General features: G+C 39.5%; 1 protein-coding gene across 2 annotated transcripts in view; it reads right to left on the reverse strand.

The window, feature by feature from the left end:
- Positions 1-14790, reverse strand: part of RHOH (ras homolog family member H) — a 49766-nt gene that overhangs the window by 30871 nt on the left and 4105 nt on the right. The window contains exon 1 of one of the 2 annotated variants that reach the window (XM_020878976.2): positions 12275-12734. The exons of the other annotated variant lie outside the window; for it this stretch is intronic. The gene's annotated coding sequence lies outside the window, so the exon portion shown is untranslated. Of the gene's footprint in view, positions 1-12274; positions 12735-14790 lie in introns of those variants that run through there. 2 annotated transcript variants of the gene reach the window in all.

A 14790-nucleotide genomic window follows, 5' to 3' on the forward strand; every position in this document is an offset into this window, starting at 1 on the left:
TCTCTGGGAAAGCTCTTGTTTTCCTAGAAAATGCAACAGCCACTGCCAGATCAGCCTCCTTTTTACCTTCACCCTACTCTACGACTCTCAGTGGAGGCCCAAGCCTGGAAGCGGCAGGAGCCGTCCCGCAGCCGTGATGACCCCCAGGAAAACTGCAGAGGCGATATCATTGAGCCACTGAACCAGGGGCAGGGGCGCAGACCTCCAGACTTCTGGCTAGGAGGGAGAAGTGAAGCCAGAGCTTTTGTAAGCTATTGTTAGGTATCATGCAACTTGCAGCTGAAAGCTCTGCTAACTGATAATGTTATGTGTCTTATGAACCATAACTTGTCTAACATAACCATGAATTACTGTTAAACCAAAGCCAGAGAGAAGCACAAACAAAAGCAAACAAAAATGTGATCGGAAATATTAAGCCGTCAAACAGGAGATTTTGTTCCTGTTTTAAAGGAAAATGCTTTCCTTCACTTATCAACTTTTCAAACAAATGTTAATACATTTGAAATAATATTTAGCATTTGAAACTAACAAACTTTAAGATATTTGTTACTGTGCAGAAAATGGTCATGAAAGGCTACAAGATAATTTTGCTACTTTATAACGAATGATTTGCCTAATAGGTTATCTTTCAAAATCCGAGAAGGCAATGGCAACCCACTCCAGCACTCTTGCCTGGAAAAGCCCATGGACGGAGGAGCCTGGTGGGCTGCAGTCCATGGGGTCGCTATGAGTCGGACACGACTGAAGCGACTTAGCAGCAGCAGCAGCATCTTTCAAAATATTTGAAAGTTAATTATTTCTAAATTAAATATTTAAGATACATAAGGAATATGTGCTTCTTAAAGGATCCCTCTGGGAATCTTTTCCCATGTTAAAAAATTTTTAGATAATCATCTATATTCATCACTTGAACATTGTGCATTTTACTTAAATTCTGATACTAGTTAAAGCTAATTCTTTTATTTTAAAAACATAAACCTATTTAATAACTCTAACATCTCTCATAAAAGTGATTTTCAAGGTTCAAGATAAAAGAAGCTTGAAATCCCTTTAAAGCTAAAGATACTTTAAATCTTAAAAGATAAAATTTAATTATAGGCTTAGGACTATCAAGCATTAGGTTTTCTTCAAGATGTCAAAATAATTCTCACATCAAAATCATTTTACTAGTTTCACTATTAACCTCACACCATAAATTGATTTTCTTTTAAAAAGATTTTTTCCTTTTTATTATAAAAATAATATATGCAAATCACAGAAAATATAGGAAACATAAAAATCATATATAATTTTGTCATACACTAGATAATAACTTTTAACATACTGGTTTATCTACTTCATATTCTGACTTCATGTAAGAATATATAAGCCTTTATAAATAAAAATATATGATTTTAAACTCTAATTTTTTTCTCACTTATTAAACACTCTTCAAAAAATTATTGTGTTTAAAAGCTTTGCTTTTATAGTAAAACACTTGCTGTTTTCTTAGGAACAATTCTTAGAAGCAGTCACAGGATAGGAACATTTTAAGGCTATTCCTTCAGACTGCCCAGTTACTTATAATTTTTCTTAAAAGAATGGCCTTTCCATAGCCACCTAAAGTAATTTAAAATAATAATTTAGAACAGAGCATATTACATGGTGAGTAGAAGTATCATTCATCTCTTTTTCCCTGACTGGAGATATTATTTATAAATTGTATTTTGGCCAATATTTTATAAGAAAAGGAAAAACTTGATAATAATTTAAAAGTTCATCAAATTCTTAAACACTTTGAAGGCAAGTGAATTTGCTTTGCTATTTACCCTACATTTTTGTAATTATTTTGTTAAAGATCTAGTATGTAAGAATCGTTAAGTGCTCTCAAAATTGGCAAAAGAAGCAAGTAGTTATAATCGGTAGGTAAAATAATGAAATACATACCTGTTGAGAAATAAAACCAGTCACGACCAAATATACAAAGGAGCACTAACACTGAAAACTCCAAATAGGGTAAATGTAGGAAAAATTTTAAATATGATCACTTAAGTCCTCTAAAGAAAAGAACAATAAATCCGAGAGAGCTTCAAGATAATATAACTTCATAAGATTGACTGGTCACAGGTCGGAAGAAAAAGTTGAACATGAGCTTAAGCTGAAAAGGCTAGTGACTTTTTTTCATGAGCGCGATTGCACAATTTAGTTTCTAAACTGAAAACCACAACAGTCTAGCCCCTGTTGGAAGACAAAGCTTTTGTTTTTCCTTCCATATTTGTGTGTGTTGGGTCTTTCCTGGATGACATATCAAATGGGTAGCCCTTGGGGAAATCCAAAACTACTGGTTTGGGTTTTCAATGTTTGGTCCAAGTTTACGTAGAACTTCCCCGTCACAATGCCAAAACTACCCGTGTGTTTTCATGGTTCTAGCATTTAACAGAAACATTACCATAATCTACATCTTGAAATCTCTTTTCCTGAGATGCAGAGAGCAAAAAGGAAGAAAAATACCTAATGGAGTCAGCAAAGTTGTTTGCCCTTCATTAATTCACGTGATCCATTTAATCATCTGCTATTTTTCTCTTATGTTAAGAAGCAACGTTTAAGCGGCTTTCTATAGTTTCTGCACATTTTGGAGGGAAAGCACTAGCATGATGGTGTTTTTAATACTATCATTACGGTAACCTAAATACTCATAAATAAAATATATTTATAAATACTAAATAAATACTAATAATATTTACTAAATACTCATAAATAAATAATAGATAATACTAATCCTAATAAATAATAAATGATACCAAATACTCATAAACCTAAATACTCATAAACCTAAATACTCATAAATAAAATATATACATGTATATTTAGGTTTAAAGCATATGCTACATTTGTTACAAATAGGTGTTACTATTTTCCTTCTCCAAGGGACCTTCCCAACCCAGGGATCGAACCCATGTCTCCTGCAATGACAGGCAGATTCTTTACCTCTGAGCCACCAGGGAAGCCCATTATATTTTCAAAGTCAACATCATTACAGATATTTCTAATATTACCAGATAGTTTGTGTATAGGAATAGAGTGACAGTATCATTTGTCATATCAACAAATATAGGAAATTGTGGTATTGTCAACATATAAGGTTTTTCTGCCTTTCCCCTCCTATTTCCTGTATATACATCCAACACCCTCTTCTACTTCCTTATTACAGCCAGACGAACAGAGAGAGTGACTATCGATAATAAATTACAGCAAGTTACAATCCAAAGTTACCGGACCTTGAGGAAAGTCAGGTTTTATCCCCCCAAAAAGTACACCAGAAGGGATTTCTGAACTCTTTAAGGGTATTTGCAGCAGACGACAATGGTCTTACATTATTTAAATTTGAATCCCAATACCTGGCCCTCTTTTGTTAGAAGGATTAATCACAGGCATTATTATACTTCTCAATCATGGTTGAGATCATTTTCAGCTCAAGACTGGAACAAAGACAGGTAGAAATTTTTGTGGCAACTGAGAAAAAGATTCATGATAAGATATATGTATTTAGAAGTGCTCAAGAAGGAGGCAGGTGGAATAGTACTAGGGAAAACAGAGGAAAAGCACGGATTCTACTTTTCAAAGGAGCCTCTGAAAAGAAAGGAAACGTATGGAGAAAAAGACGAATGTCAGTCAGTTTCCCACGTCAGCAATTAGGTTGCTAGGCAGAATGCTGGAGCGGGGCGAGCAATCTGCAGGAGAAAAGAGGAAGAAGAGTTTGCCAGTGGCCTCTGGAGCACATGGGACGTTTCTGTCTTCTGAGCTGTAACTGAGACTGCTATGATGCAATATTATTATTTAAATGCATTAAATATATTAGGGCCTTCCCAGGTGGCTCAGTAGGTGAAAAAAATCCACCTTCAATGCAGGAGATGCAGGAAACTTGGGTTCAGTCCCTGGGTCAGGAAGATCCCCCAGAGGAGGGCATGGCAAGCCACTCCAGCGTTCTTGCCCGGAGAATCCTATGGACAGGAGAGCCTGGCAGGCTACAGTCCATAGAGTCACAAAGAGTCACACACAACTGAAGCGACTGACCAGGCACACATAAGTATTAAATTAAAATACACTTAATGAGGACTTCCCTGGCAGTACAGTGGCTAAGGTTCTATGCTCCCAATGCAGAAGGCATGGTTTCAATCCCTAGTCAGGGAACTTGTATCCTGCACACTGTGGGCATGGCCAAAAATAATAATAATAAAATACACTGAATACATCAAAAAACACATTGAATACACTGAGTTGAAATTGGCAGAAGCTGTAGTCATGGGTTTGCAATAATTAAGATGATTGTAGAAGGTGAAGTACACTAATTACTTAAGTATATATTGGTATTTGTCACAGATTTTCCTATTCTACCTCAAAGGAAGATGTATAATCCTTACATTATGCTAGACCAAGAGAAGCCTGACTCAATATCACAATTTCACAAATTTCACAATTTGTTAAGCCAATTGTACATAGTTTTTCTCTGGAGGGTTGAAGATGGTGCAGTTCCCCTCCCCATCCTGTATCTCCCCTGCTCTCTTAGCATGACATGACAGTATGGTTTTATCACTATCAACAGAGTTGACTAGTTTAAACAGATGAATTTGGGGTAAGTCTCCATACCCTGCCTAACTCCCTATCACCGTCCAAGTGGACAGTACATTTACAAAGGCATGAGCTTTCAGCCGAAAACACCTACTTCCCCAAATTGCAAGTCAGGTACCCATTAACAGAAAATGGCCAACTGGGCTTCTGTGGTCTAGAGGCCACACAGGAAAAGTACTATCTCCAAAATCATCAGGGCCCTAACAAATGTTCGGCTTCAGATAGGAAAACCAACATTTCCCACTCCGAAGTGATCACGTTACACACAGCTAATAATGCCTTTAGCCTCTAAAAGTAGCCTGGCTGGGTATCCAGTACTCACTGAGGACCACTCGCTACACTCTGGAGTTGGCTAGATCGGTATTTGCAACCTGCCTGCATTTCTTGTGCCAAGTAGGTACCACATGACAGTCAGTCAGACATTAAAGTAGAAGCTTAGAGACGGCTTTCCTGAATGCTACTGATCTTGGCCTCACATAAGAGAATTTAGAATTAAGGACTTAGAACATTGGTCATAAACACTCTGACAAGAACCAGCTCTAGCCCCACATGTTTACCCAGCTTAAGGATCCAGCGCTATAAAAATGTACATGCACCTGCCCTCTTGTCTTCTTTTTACTATCAATTTTTCTCTCTAGCAGCTAAGCCCAACATCAGCAGTGACCAGGACTTTCACACCTTCTGCAAGGCCTCCTCTGTTTCGTTGACAGTCTCTGAGGCAGGATTTCTTAATATGAGGCCTCTGGACTACTGATCTTCCATGGATGCACTCTGAATGTTAGTTGCTCAGTCGTGTCCGACTCTTTGCAACCCCATGGACTGTAGCCTGTCAAGCTCCTCTGTCCATGGAATTCTCCAGACAAAGAATACTAGCGTGGGTTGCCATTCCCTTCTACAGGAGATCTTCCTGACCCAGGGATCAAACCGGGCTCTACTACATTGCAGGCAGATTCTTTACCATCTGAATCACCAAGGATGCACTCTAGAGGATATCCCTAAATCTCCTAAAAGTGCATGACAAATATGCAGTTTCTATACATGGGCTTTTTTCTCAGGGATATGGTCTTTGGTTCTCATCAGATTCTCTAAGGAATTAATGAATGTCCTGAGAGACTAGTGCCCCGATGATAGGGAATGTGAATTTTTTTTTTAATTGAAGAATTGTCAGCATAAAGTAGAAAAAACACAAAATAGTAAAGATGGTTTGAGAGCTTATTACTGTCACTAAAGTTTTAAAGCCCGGTGAAATCAATAATCTCAGTACCAATGGCTTCTACTACTGCAATGTCATTTACTTTAACATGTTTATTTTGTGATACATACATTGTTATTATGGCACAATGTCTGATGTTATTACTTTGAGGGCTATAGCTCTCTGTATAAAATACTACATTTCCTCAAACATCAGGCTTTCTTTACTTCTTTAGTGTGATATTATTGTACACTACAGCTCAAGCATTTTCTAAACATAGCAGTGTGTATTCCCCAGGTTTATGCTTGATGAGCACTCCCCAATGATTTGAAATAGAATATTCATGGGTCTTCGGCTCTCCATTTGACCATTTTTCTCTGTGTTTCCCTTCTTGTAGTTCGCCCGTTCAGTTACTTTCAGTTGATCCAAATGCCTATAGGAGGGAATTTTATGGCATCATCTACATTCCCCTTTAAGGAGTATCATGAGTGTGGTCTCCTGTCTTTAGCTTGTTTCTATAGATTCAGCACAAGAGCTTGTCCCTTTGGGGCTTTTTCTCTGTTGTCACACCTCTTTTTGATCCTAAGCCTTAAGGTATTAGTAGGCTTGCTCCCAAACACACACACACATACATACACATTCTCTAAGCCAACCCAAACTATCACCTTTAATCCATTAGCATTTCTCAAAGTATGATCTGTGCGGACCATTTGTTTCAGAATGTTTATGAGGCCAGAGGACTAGTTAAAAATATTCCTGCCAACCTCCAGACCAACTGGATCAGAATCCATGGAGGTAAAAACTGCTTTTGTTAATACATCCCCCATCCATCCAGCTGAGATTAGAGAACCCATGATTTACAAGAATCATTTTCTTCCTGATTTGAGCCCTCTTGTTTTGAGATCTAAATGGAACTACTTGCATATTCATCTGACTCACCTCTGAGATCAGCATCTCTCTGTCTCTTCCTAAGAAATCTTCTTCCCTCTCTCCTGCCTTTGTCAGTAGCTTTTCTCTGGTCTCTACCTCAATCTCCGCAGGCAGCCAGTGGCTTCTTTCCTCCAGAGCTGCCCTAAGGAAACCTCCTTAGCATCCACCACTTCAGACTGCCTGGATCCTAACACTGTTTACAATACCTTACCTGGGGTTCACAGTACATATTTGCATGTCAAAAGCAAGCCCCATCTGGCCCACAAAACTCCCCTTAGCCTTGCCCTTAAATATTAAGACTACTTAAAACCACTTATTTACAGTCTTTCTCCGCATTTTTAAGGCACACACCACTCCTACGATACATGAACTAAGAACAAAATTCTAGTATCTCACCATTCTAACACAAATGCTTTATTTTTTTAAGTTCACATTTCATCCTTATTCATAACAAAACCAGAATGTGACATGAAAACTGTAATCCTGATTTTCTAATTTAACACCATATCAAATATATTTTCATAACTATTGTTAACATGACCTTTAAGACTATAAAATATTGCACAGATACTAGAGCTGCCAGATCACTTTTGGTTATTATTTAGGCTATTTTTGATCATTCTGTCATAATAACAATACAGTGTCATAATAACAATACATAATGAACAATACAGTTCATGCATGTTACTTTTTTCCTTCTTTGAATTATTTATCTAGAATAAATCCCCAGAGGTAGAGTTAATGGATCAAAGTGTATGAACATTTGGATAGCTCTTGCCACATATTGCCAAGTTGCCATGGTTGTATTTTATACATTTCCTCAGCAATATGCTGGTAAATGTTTATTTAATAGATTTTTCTCAGAGGAAAAGAAAAAAGGGTGGAGAGTTTGATTTATAGCATTCGCCCATTTTATGGTGTAAATACACCTATCGGGTCCAATTTCAAGTTATGAACATGATATCACTGAATACAGATGTTTCATAGCATCATTGTATGATATACTGATATAATATATATATCACATCATTATAATATTGCTATCACACAGATAAATTGGGGATGATAACTTCAAAAGCACAGATGACGGAAAAATATTGTAAATAATCGGGGTAATAAGTTTTGAGTATTACATTTATTTTTAATATAATTTATTGAACTGGGATTTATAGAATTTAATTTTTTAATAGTGACTGTTTAACAACTGGTTTGCAAGTTTTCTGGAATAACACAATCAGTTCTTGCAAGCAAGTACAGGCTCCCACACATTCCTGCCTATATCTCACTAGAAATTTTGCAAAAGCACGTCGTTTTTTTCATGGAAGCCATTGAAAATTCACCTGATTCCACCTGTGCCATGCTTTCAAGTTAGCAAATTATGATAATGCATAATGAATAAAACATAATCAAAAAGAGAGAGAGAGAAGAACAGGAGGTCTATGTGAGTAAATTCATTCTGCCCACTCTCCCCTAATTTGCGTAATACTCTCTTCATCCATTCATTTTACTGGTGTTTTTCCATGGGTCACCTATTAAAAAGCACTCAATCATTTATTTCCTCGAACAAGGACTGGATGAATATATGTAGTTCTCATGGCACATATTATGAGAACCATATTGATGTTACCTAACCACTGTCTTCATCGGTTTTCTTTTCTACGAAATGGGGAAGAGGTCACTGCTGACTTCAGTTTCACAAGAAATTAATGTAGTGATTAGAAGACTTCAACTTACGCTCAAAGAAGCAATCGAGCATTCCGTAATGCTCTGAAATTTTCTTCCAAAAGTAATTTATTAGTATTGTGTCTTACTGGAACAGAGAAGTGGGAGAGTGATTTGGCACCATCTCATGTGAAAGCAAATTCCTGTCTCTGGGCTTTCCGTGAGTGACACAGAATAGCCTCTACAGGTCTGTAACACTTCAGGATTTTTCAAGTAGCACCCTACATTTGCAAGTTAACATGTGAATACAGTCGACAAAAACTCTAAGCATACATACTTGACCAAATCATCCCACTTCCAGAAATCCTCCTAAGAAATAAATTCAAAACAAAGGAAAACGCTTTTATGTGTTATTAACAAGGGCTTCCCTGGTGGCTCAGATGGTAAAGAATTTGCCCGCAATGCAGGAGACCTGGGTTCAATCCCTGGGTCAAGAAGATCCTCTGGAGAAGAGAATGGCTACCCACTCTAGTATTCTTGCCTGGAGAATTCCAAGGACAGAGGAGCATGGCAGGCTATATAGTCCATGGGGGTCACAAAGAGTCGGACATGACTAAATGGCTAACATACACGCACATGATTCACAATAGAGGGGAGATGGTTTTACCTCTTTTCAGCTCTTAATCAACTTACCATCTCGGTGCTGGGGCCCTGGTAGGAGGGTTTTGGATCAATGGCTCCCAAATGCTCACCTACAGAACAACTGTCTCTAAGTCACTTGAGTGGGAAAAAAAAATGTGTATTTTTATCACACAGATTCCTGGACCCCACTCCAGGACTGGGGTATGATACAAGAGAATCGCTATTTTTGAAAATCTTCTCAAAGGGTTTTGATGTCCAGCCAACTTGAGGAACTATGATTCCATGCCAGAACCAGACAAATCAAATCGTCTCTGAACAAGGGTCCAAATCTGGGACCAGTATGACGACTTTTTCTACACGAGGCATCAAGCAGTTGCTTAGGGCATTCAGGCAGCTATTGGAGTCAAATGACTGAAAAGCCTCAGAGAAGGAGCATTAATCCTGGCACCTTCCACATCCCTCTGTCCATCCTTTCCTTCTCTGACCCCCAGCCCTCACTGCCCAGCCCAGCACTCGATACTGTGGGGCTGCTTTATAGCACGCTCCACTTTGGCATCCATCCGGACTTGTGTCCCCCCTTTACACACACAAAGCCCCCAAAGTTCCTCCCTTAGAATGTGGTGGAGCTCTGTTAAAAAAGATAATAATATAATAAAGCCAATGTAATCTACATGTGCAGGTGAGAATCTCCTGCATAATGAGCATACTGGCCATATACACATTTTTAAAGGGCGTTCACTAAAGCCAAAAGAATCTCTGATCTGGAGAGCAGAATGGGAAAGCAGGATGTTTTTTAATCTTGGCTTTTGTCCAGATCCAAGCATCCAGAATTTAAATGAGCACTATGGGCATTCATTGTCAAAATGGTCCTGATTCCTAAATAGAAATGGATTTTTAGCAGTGTCTTCTCAGCACTAAAATTAAAATATATCATAAAATACATAATTTCACTTAAACAGCCCAAGGAAGTTACTCATTTATCTCTAATTCCAAGTACTCTATAATTCCACAGAAAGCATTCAATGAGCATGAACCATAGATGCCCACAAACAGTACAGCAGTCACTCAGAGAGTTGTCTTATAAGTCTGAGAATTTGCTAGGGAAAGGCTTAAAAAATCTATTTCTAATCTTGTTTCCCTTTTCTCATGTACATTACCACTATAATACATCTAAACCTGTGACGAGTCTATTCTTGGTGCTCAAAAAAAATGTTAAACTCAGCCTCTACCTATCACTCGCACTTTCCTCTGAAAGGAATACTGGCATTAAAAAAGTAACGTTACAGATATGTTGTTCCTAAGCCAGGGACCATGCCATCTTCATTCTAGCGTCCCCATTCTAGCTAAGAATTGTAATAGCTACATTTACTGAGGGTTTATTTTATCCCAGGCACTAGGCTAAATGCTTTACATGTTTTTATCTCTTTTATCCCTACAACCACCCTCTGAAGTAGATGTTTTAATTTATTGTTAGAGCTACTTTACATATTTTTTTTTTAACGAGGATTAAAGAAATTAAGTAATGTGTCTGAGGTTCGCATAGGTGAGAAGCAACAGCAGCAGGATTTGACACAAGGCAAAGTCTGGGTTTGTGTTCTGGAAGCTGCTTTCATTATTATGTGGATGCAGATATTTCATAGTCCAGGGGAAAAAGTATTTGGAATCATTAGGGAAAGAACAGCAGCATGTCCACAACATATCATGCAGACACGCGAAGAAAGTAACAGATAGTTCATGAGATTTGGGGTCTGACTGTTGAAGAATGGAGACTTGCTTATAATTAGTCAACAACCAGCTTGTCCGCCCAAGAGGAAGTCTACTTCAATTACCAAATGACTGAAGGGTCTTCTTAGCAGGTAGTAACCAAAAATGGAGGTCTTATAGGTACCGTAAGCCACACAAACCTTTCTCTGCATTAACAATGTACAAGGGGAAACAGCAGAGGGAGGGCAAGTGGAGAATCACAGATGTGGGAGATACACGAGGAAGCCCGGAGCATGAAGAAGCAAGGATCCCGAGGCAGCCTCGCACGTGGAATTGTTCGAGCTGTGAGTGCTGAGAAAGAAGTGCCCAAAGGCCTGAGGATACTAGACAGCCACTGAATGGAGTAGACTCTTCTCCTCAGCGGCCTTGCCTCTCTAGGTCTTCCATAACCCATCTACACCTTAATGTTCCAACCTTATTTCCCGCCAAAGTGTAAAACAAGCTTTCATCTTTTCTCAGGGCAGTCTCCTTAAGCGGGATGGCCATCTTCTCATCAGTCTCACTTCTGTGCCTTTGCCCACACAATTTTCCCCTTTCCACCTGCTCAAATCTCTCATCTTTCCAAGGCCCGTGTCTTTCAGACCACTCCAGCTTTCCCTCAGAACTCCTGTAACTCTCACAAACTGTGGTCATTCCATCCATCCCGTAATTCCCATCTTGCACTGCTTCCTGTATTTTAGTTCTTATCACATCTACTAGATCCTTCAAAACACAGAATTCTTTACATTTCTCTTATATCCTTAGAATGTAAGAACGCCAGTTTAGAATCAACAAGTGATAATCAACTACTTGCTGCTTTCTTGAATATTTCAATATTAGCTTTAATTTAGTAAAGAACCCCAAACCAGTGATTTCTCTAACTTTATTTAGTTACAACCCAGGCTACCAAGTGGTACCTCACAGCGTATCTCGAAATCAGACCACTTCAAAAAACTAAATTTGATTTCATTTAAAAATATGTACTTACACATCAAATATCACTTTTAGAAAAAAAGGACTTTAGCATTAGGAATAGGTGAAACCAACAAGCTAGGAATTTCAGATATGAATCTACATCATTTGGATTTGGGTTCTGTTTCTTTTCTGAATTAGACAATTTTTAAACTCATATTTGCACAGTTTAGAGGATCTTTGGATTTACTTCATCAAACATAGGATGATATTTAAACCACCGAAATATTTTAGCTCAATCATAGCCAATTATAAGCATATGAATTCCCTAGGAGACTATCTGGAAAACCAAAAAGCCAGCTATTATAATGTTTAATGTTTCAGAAACTAATATCCTGTAAGACTTGGGCAGGCATGGGGAGTAGTTGGATATCAGACTAACTCCCTTTGTCTGAGTAACACGGTTCTATACTTCACAACAGGTTGAACAGAGTAATCACTATGTTGAATCTATAATAAAAGCTAAATAAAATCAGAAAGATTTTTGACAGTGAAGAAATATTTTTAAAGAAGTCAAAGTCTTACCTGTTGTAGAATGTTGAAGAAATCTCTTGACACTAAAATGACTGACTCCGGAAGTCAAATTTGTTCAGTGCAGGTAAGTAAAAACAAAAGCAGCCCAAGTCATTTCACTGCTATGAATTCCTTCTAGGATCTATCTTTCCTTCCTCCCCAAGAGTGTAACATTCTCGCATTGGAAGATCTAAAGTTTTGAGAGCTGGGCTGGTGGAGAATCAAACCCAGGATGACTGGTTTGGTGTGAGCGGTGACTGAGGCCGTAGGAACGATCCGAATGTGACAAAAGAGATTAGCAAGTTCCTCTGCATAAGTCAGTTTCCTGTAGCTGGCTTCTCCGAAGAGAGGGTTTCATTTGTGTGGGTTTAGTGATGTGTGTATGTGTGTGAGCACGTGTGTTTTCCTCCATGACAATATGAAAACTTCCCCAGATGAGAGACAGAATAAGACCTTTGCTGCATGGCAGATTTGTGTTGAATTTATCACTTCTCAGGGGACCATTTCCCTCTCCCCTTCCCCCCATTTCCCACCAGCAAATCACCTACTTAAAATTGTGGAAAGGAAAAGTGAAACACCAAGATGATTCCTTAAGGAAGTGAAACAAACCAAGGGGGGGAAACAAGGGCCACAGGGCCACTCCACAGACTGGTCTTGGTTAACTGAAGCTTAGGAAAAAGCACCTTAGATCTTCACGTCAACTTGGTGAACATACTGACTATGAAGGGAAAGCGGTAGGTGGGTGATTCACTTTGTTTTATTAATAACTACCAAACAGCAATCTGGAAGGGACAGACTCAGCCCTAGCGAGAGCTCAGACAGCCCCGCCACACATTTACCCTTGGATGGACCCACACCTGTGTTATGAGATATGTGACCAAGAGTTGTTTTCAGACTCCTCAGAGTTTCACTACTTGCCTCCAAACCCAAATTTACACGGTCTGTCCTCCAGGGCAGTCCAGGTGTAGAGACGATCTGCACATACTTAGATTGTGACTGAGTTGCCTATACCAACACATTAAACTTTCATGATGTGGCCACAGTCTCCCCCCTACACCCCCCCCCCAACCCGCCTCAAATCCCTAACTAATCACAAGTGCTACCTCCCAGGGTGAAGTCTTGGTCAAAATTCCTGCATGCCAAAAGGATAAAATCAACTCCACTCAAGTAAACAGGCATTTATAGAGCCCCTACTGCGTGCAAAGTCCAGTGCTAGGGTAAGGGAGGGTACACCAAGATGGAATCTCTCACTCAGAATGGTCAAACTCAAGTGAAGGGGAAAGGCGCGGACACAAAGGAAATGCTATGAGTCAGGATCTATTTACACATCTCACTCCAGGGACTTCCTGGGCTGACAGTGGTTAGGATTCCGCATTTCCACTGCAGGGACACAGGTTCAATCACTGGTTAGGGAACTAAGATCCCAAATGCCGCAAGGCACGGCCAAAAGGAAAAAAAAAAATCTCACTCAAAAAGTCCTGGGACACCAGAGTCAGTTGAAAGGAAAGTGTGTACAACCTTTCAGCCAGTTAGGATAGCTGCTGAACGTGAACACGGATTCTTTCGCAATATTCCAGGGAGCCTCGACCGACTTTCAGAGAGCCACTCAGATCTGCACGCATCGTCCGAGGGCCACCCTCATGCCCTCAGCGTTGCAGACTCAGAATTCTGTCATGTGCCTGATACCCTGAGCTGAAGAGAAACACCAAGGCTGAGACAGACATATTCCCTGCGCTCTCAGCACCTACATCCTAGTCAGGGGAGATGGAAATACTCATACAAATGCAATCAGGACAGACAGTAATAACCACCGCGAAGGAATCAGAAAAGAAATTGAACTAGAGAGCAAGACAAGATGTGTCACACCCCAGGGGTGGTGGTCAAGGAGGGCCTGTTTGTGTATCTGACAGTCAGAGTCAGACCTGAAGCTATAGATCTCACCCCTGACTGAGAAGCTTTTGAAAAATACCGGTACCTAGCGAATTCCCTGGCAGTTCAGCGGTCAGGCCTTGGCATTCCCACTGCAAGGGGGCATGGGTTCAATCCCTGCTCGGGGAACTAAGAACTCTAATGCAGTACCAACAGGCAAAAAACTACATATGCATATCAGTACCTAGGCCCCATCGCCAGAGACTCCAGTTTGATTTGTCTGATTTGGGGCTTGGGCATCAATATAAACTCCCCCCATTATTATAATGTGAAGTTACCTCTCTATTGCTGAAAACGAGGAGGAAAGTAGGGAGTAGTACTACTTTCTAATACTTAGTACTCTACTAAGGGGAGTAGAAGGAAAGACATTTCAAGCAGAGGCAAAAATATGTGTAAAGGTCCTGAGATGGGAAAATGCTTGGCATGTTCAAGGAAGTAAAAGAGGATTGATGTGTCTGGTGTGTAATGATGACAGGAGTAAGTGGTGAAAAATGAGCATTCTCAGAGATGCTCATACAACTCCATAGGAGACTCATTAACCCCTGAAACCAGGCATCAGTTTTTATGGTGCAGTAAGAACTCAGTCTGGGAGGTGAGAG

The sequence above is a fragment of the Odocoileus virginianus genome, chromosome 21 (genome assembly GCF_023699985.2).
Source record: "Odocoileus virginianus isolate 20LAN1187 ecotype Illinois chromosome 21, Ovbor_1.2, whole genome shotgun sequence".
In the NCBI taxonomy this organism is placed as follows: Eukaryota; Metazoa; Chordata; class Mammalia; order Artiodactyla; family Cervidae; genus Odocoileus; species Odocoileus virginianus.